General features: G+C 34.0%; 1 pseudogene; it reads left to right on the top strand.

Moving 5' to 3' along the window:
• Positions 1–1329: 1329 nt before the first annotated feature.
• LOC134684960 (uncharacterized) lies at positions 1330–6054 on the top strand (annotated as a pseudogene).
• The last annotated feature ends 688 nt before the right edge of the window (positions 6055–6742 follow it).

Below are 6742 nucleotides of genomic sequence, written 5' to 3'. Positions count from 1 at the left end.
TTTTTCAGTTTATTTGGTATTCCTTATATTTCAACACTCGATTCGAATTTCATTACTATAATTATTTCTTTTTTTTGTTTTGTTCTATTCTTCAACTTTTTAATTAATTATTCTGCACATTTTGCTTTTCATTCTCTGTTCTGTTCATATTTTCTTTAATCATATGTTGGGTCTTCTGTATTGTAAATAAACTCATCATCGATGCCAGGATTAACATTATGAATTTGCACCAGATGTGCGTAATTTCCCGCTTTTTGAATATTTTTTTGCCAAGGTTACAATTGGTGTACTGTTCCGTAGCAAATACTAGTATTTAATGCATACAAGAATGATAAGCTAACAATGTGATATGAATATTATCACTGAACTAGTATACATTTTTGTTTAGGGGTCAGCTGAAGAACACCTCCGGATGCGGGTGTTTCTATCTGCATTGAAGACCCAATGGTGGCCTTCGGCTGTTGTCTTCTCTTTGGTCGGGTTGTTGTCTCTTTGACACATTCCCCATTACCATTCTCAACTCTATCAACTCTTGAATTCTGTAGAATGTCAAACTGAACCGCACTAACGTATTTGCTTACACGGTTCAAATTGTTGAAATTTCAGCTTCAATGTCAAATTGTTCTGACTCTAGGTCTTCATTCCTTGCTTCTTATTCATTCTGCCGCGTTAAGTGTTGAAATTATGTTTGATCAAGTGTTTGGTTTGACACGGGATCGACATTTTGCACATTTGCACACAACCACGAGAAATCCGAAGCATTCATTAAAAATCGAAACATGTATAGACCTGTCACATGTGTCATTGGTACATGTTATTGGAGAAGTCTTAATTTCTTAAAGACTTATTCAGTAGAGTTTGTCGAAAGACATGTTGTTACAGTGCAAATTACATGCAAACCATAAGTTACAAAGAGACAACAACCCGACCATAGAATAGATAATAGAAGAAGGTCACCAATAAGTCTTAAATGTAGCGAGAAACTCCTGCACCCGGAGGCGTCCTTCAGCTGGCCCGTAAACAAATACCTATACTAGTTGAGTGATTCTCACCCGGACACACACTCCATAATCTAGTATATTATAAAAGCATAAACCTGAAGCACGGGGTATTGTTTTACTGATTGTATGATTTATAGTTATTAAAAACTCAGGACTGCATACAGTTATCCAACAAGACCGATGTTGTATACATTTTTGTACTCATGTGGTAAAGAAGTACATGTCACGTAATTTATTATACCACATTGATTTATCAATTTTTCACAGTTAGACAAAATATTCCACCAAACCGATCACTGTCTTTAACGATTTATTTTAATTTCAGACAATGAGGTCTTATTTTCTGTTAATGGTTGTTATTCCGGTATCAGCGCTCATAGTTGAAGATGTGTTCCCACCAAGTTTAGAAGAATGTTACGCTAGACAAATTGACAGAAACAGCACTGCATATGATGTTCAAACGAGCTGTTTAGAAAGTTTTCTGGCAGAAATGTATAAAAATACTAGCTCAATAGGTTAAGGGAAAGATGCTTTTGACTGGCTAGATTCGCTTGGCAGAACATTACATATTCGACTGAGACGACAGGGACGACAGGGACGGTACAGATTGCGTGAAAGGAAGGAAATAAGAACATTAAATGAAAAAGAATTAGAACTTTTTTTCGAAGCAGTAAATGCCCTGAAACATGACAGCGTAAGTTTACTGGTAAACATGGCAACGATTAGAAAGTTTGACGTTTTTGTTAATTGACTGCGTCTATTTTGTTTCATTAATATCAAAACTAGATTGGTATTTGTCAGTCTTTCAGAAAATCAGGGTGAAACAGCATAAACAAATTGTGCAGACCACTGTCTAATGTTAAAACATGGGCGTTGTTTGATTACCAACCATGGCCATCAATCAAAGACAAAATAGCCAGGATATAAACAAACTGGTCAAAACATTTACTAAATTTTATCACCGGTATAAGGAAATAATTCGTAAATATAACTCAATATGCAGACATCTTATACGTTCAGGTATTTCACATCCAATTGTTTATGGTAATATTCTTTACAAAGCTAAAAAATGTCAGTATTCACCTCAAAAGCTTACAAAACCTTTAATCAGACTTATTAAGAAGGGATATAGTTACGATACTGTTGTCAGGTCATTAAAGATTGCATATATTGGCTTTAATATTGATTCACTTATAGGGTCTTTGCATCGGAACTAAACAGATTTATTTAAAAAAAAAAACAGTTGTTGGCATGACACGGGTTATGTTATTCTCATATATTTTATGATAGTATGATACTAAACTCCTAACGAGAGGGATTGTGCCTGATGTTCATATGATGAAGACATAATCTTTCAATCAGTTTAATTGAGGTCTGGAGCTGGCATGTCAGTTAACTGCTAGTAGTCTGTTGTTATTTTTGTATTATTGTCATTTTATCTATTTTCTTTTGTTACATCTTTTGACATCGGACTCGGACTTCTCTTGAACTGAATTTGAATGTGCGTATTGATATGCGTTTACTTTTCTACATAGGCTAGATATATAGGGGAGGGTTGAGATCTCATAAACATGTTTAACCCCGCTGTAATTTTGCGCCTGTCCCAAGTCAGGAGCCTCTGGCCTTTGTTAGTCTTGTATGATTTTATATTTTAGTTTCTTGTGTAAATTCGGAGTTTAGTATGACGTCCATTATCACTGTACTAGAATACATATTTTTTAGTGACCAGTTGAGGGACACCTACGGATGCGGGAATTCTCGCTACATTGAAGACCCAGTGGTGGCCTTCGGCTGTTGTCTGCTCTATGGTCGGGTTGTTGTTGCTTTGACAAATTACCCATTTCCTTTCTCAATTTTAAGTAAATGTTTTAAGGAAATCTGTTTTGGGGTACTATATATGGCTTTCGATTATTGTTATCGTTAAGTTACTGTCTAATTTGTGTACACTTTTATCTTGATCTCCTTTTCATAAATTTATAGTTTCATGATTAAAAGAATACATTAAGCGCAATGAGTAATATTTTATCTGAGAAAAATCAAATATTACCGATAGTGAGAATTATCTAAATAGAAACAAATATACATGATATACGTTTACATCTATTGTATCAGCTTAAGTACTTCCAAAAGTGAAATCATCCTGATTATTTGTCAACTCTCATATTATACTAAGGCTTTTCACCTAAGTAATGTGCATTACTTTAATAAATGAAGCTTTCGCTTTTTTTGTTCTGTTTGAATATGGATAATAATTTATTCAACTGTTATATTTTTCACTCGGAATGTTATTTGCTTCATCGCTAATATTATATTTTTCAGTCAGTCTCACCCAACAAGTATGATTCTTTTGCAATTATGCACCAGGGAGGCGCCGGAAAATCTGCACATAATGGTCCAAACTTTGTTAGCTGGCATAGATATTTCCTCGTATTGTAAGTTGTACTACATTTTAGTGTAGAAACAATATAACTTACAGTTTAGATAAGAGGAAGCACTCGTCAAAAAGTGACAAAAGGTGCGAAAAACAGATTGTCTGTATCTTATAATCTAGAAGATAGTTAGTGTTATCATTCAATTACCATTCTGATTTCTATAGTATTAGGGCGAAAAAGAATCAATGAGTTGTAAATGTGTGGGCGGCAATACATAGTTGCCAACCCCGGGGCCGGTGATCTTCAATACTGTGGACTGTTGTGTGAATTTGTTTTCGAGGTGGTATTGTCAAAGTGCATATAGTTTTATTTATTCTGTTGATATTTTCTGTTATTCATTTAATTGTTTAAAGACCAGCTACCACAAACACATATTGTCTGCCGTAATGGATAATGGTCTCTGGTAAATACGACATACTCCTGTTGTATTCAGTCGCCTTACTCTATTTATGTTTTTCAACACGAAATCTATTTTTCGATTCATATAAAAAAAAATACCAATTTTAGGTTTTTTATGAAGCCAAAAGAAATTGTTATAATAATTGTAGTCATTCTATAAATTAGAAAATATTTAAAAAATAACTAAAACGGATACATACCACTACATTACAAGCTTCAAATTATACTTAATAGATTCTTAAAAATATGTATTACAAATAATTTCACTCAACAAATTCAATTTTCCAATGAAATAAACTTATATCGACGGTCTAAAGAGATACACGTTATGATTTGATTTGAATTTCAATTTCTGCAATAATCGGATGTGTTTTTAACATTTCTTTAACGCACGGAGAAATGCGATAAAAGTAATTTCATTTTCATATAATGTTGCATTTATTGTATGCAATCATAATAATCAAAAATAATCAAATTTGAGTCTTTAATTGTTGACAAATACTTTTTCGCAATTAAACAGCGCACACATTTCTTTCTTTTAATAACATTACATGGAAAAGACCGCTAGCTTATTCAGTTTTTTATATTAAGTAACAAATAAAATAACAACAATACCGATATCCGAGAAAACATTCTAAACGGGAAATCTTTCAGCTTATATCAAAACTAATGAATCTCTTTAGTAATGTTATTATCAACATTTCTGTGATACAGGTTTGAAAATGCTCTTCAGGAATATTATGGCCTAGCTACTCTTCCTTACTGGGATTCAAGAGCAGATTACCTGATGGACAACCGAGAGGATTCTATCATATTTACTGAAATATTTTTAATAACCCAAAAGGCGTTGTTTATTCAGGTCCATTTGCGCTTTGGTCAACTCCAACAAAACCAAGTACACTGTTAAGACGGGATGTTGGAAGATTTGGCTCTCCCATTCACTCTGAGAGGTTAAAAACAGTGTTTAGCAAAAGATATCACCGAGAAATTCTACGACCAACAACTCCAGATAGTAGTTATGCCAATTTAGAGTCACATCATGATAATGTTCACGGTTGGGTCGGAGGAAATGACGGCCATATGTCAGACGTAAATTTAAGTCCAATGGACCCGGTATTCTACCTCCACCACTGTTTCGTAGATTACCTTTGGGAAAAATTCAGAGAACGCCAAAAAAGGATAGGAATAAATTCAGAAACAGACTACCCACCAACTATTATACCAGCACATATGCCAAATAGACCTATGGATAATTTAAAACCACCAAAGACGAATATTGAGGGATATAGTAATTCATTTACAAAACGAATTTATAGATATGCCCCTGCCCCTACTTGTAGTAACAACTGTGGAAGAGCGATTAAAGGATTTCTGTTCTGTGATAGAACTAAAAAAGGGTGTGTTTCTGGATCAAGGTATGATTTTATTCGAACGGTGGATTAAGTCGAGTTAACTTTTATTACCCTTCAAAGGCAAAAGGTAAACGGATAAAAATTCCTCTATCTATTAAAAACATTAAATCTTCGGATCAACCAACAAAAGTATCTGGGTCAATACAAGCAGAAGGGGGATTACCAGACACAAAGCCTGGAAGAATTTCACCATTCGAAAGCACAGAGAACAGTCAACTTACTCGAACTTCAACGGCTCCAACAATAACAAACAGATTTAGGACGCACTTCGGTAGTAGTAGTTCAAGGGGCCGAAGGTCAACTGACTTCAGTTTAACAGGCAATAATCTCAAAATTGGCCTTGATTTAGATTTTCGCCTGAGACAAGAAAATATGACTCCATACCACTTCGACAATATGGCAATGTCCCCAATAGCAATAATAAACAAACACAAGAGGATTCGAAATCCAGGACAAGATGAAACTAAAAACCAAAGATCATTTAACATTACATTTCAGACAGAAGGATTCTCCTACAATGGTCGACATATTGACTTTATTTCTATAGATAAACACACGCACACTGCTGAATCTCTTGGTCTTATTATGTTTGAGAAGCCGGTGTCTGGTGAAACGAAAGCCTACGTGCGAATGTACGATTCAAACGGTGAAATGTGTCAACCGAGTTGTCTGGTATCCAAATCATTGTATAAGGAATGTTCGGGACTGATCAAGATCACGTCTGATTATCCTCGTATGTACGTTGATTCATATAACGAGGCGTTTCATTCAGCAACGACACCGTTCCTCAGATTCGTTTGTGTTAATTAACACAAATTATTTCCTAAACAATATTTTTTTGTAAATATTTTTCCAGAAATTGTTAATTTGAAAAAAATCGAACTTATTGTTATTGTAGGAAATTATCAGTAAATCTAGAATGTTGAAACATTTTTTCCATAGTTTTCAGACAATTATTGGAATAAATCGATACGGAGTTTTTATCAATGAGACTGCCACCAATCAACAAAATAAATTCAGACGTCAATATACAATCTTTAACATTATTATAGAAATTGAAATAAAAAAAACACTTGTGTCCTTAGTGCTTTCTTAAATTAACGTCATCATGTTCATCAGAAACACCAACAGACGAATATGTAAAACCAAAGGTTGTTTAAGAACTGAAACAATTGAATACTTATAGGACCAAAATGAAACCTTGAAAATAATTGCCTTATCTATTTCAGATCTTTCTTGTATGAGGAAATAAAAACTTTAAATTCTGAAAAATCTTTAAATTTTTTAAAAGCGAACAATTGACGAACTGTTTCCTTACGATTTGTTAAGCAAAAAATCGTCTCAAACCTTTTTGTCGGATCAACGTATCATATTAAAAACTACTGACAAGGCTCATGACCTGGGACAGACACATGCAAATTGGGGGACATATAACGTGTACTTATGTTTAGAATTGAACCCTCCTGATCATTAAATAAACAACAAGTACACAGAAGAA

Source organism: Mytilus trossulus, chromosome 9, assembly GCF_036588685.1.
Source record: "Mytilus trossulus isolate FHL-02 chromosome 9, PNRI_Mtr1.1.1.hap1, whole genome shotgun sequence".
Lineage (NCBI taxonomy): Eukaryota > Metazoa > Mollusca > Bivalvia > Mytilida > Mytilidae > Mytilus > Mytilus trossulus.
The sequence above is the reverse complement of the archived record's forward strand: the minus strand, read 5'-3'. Positions and strand labels throughout refer to the sequence as shown.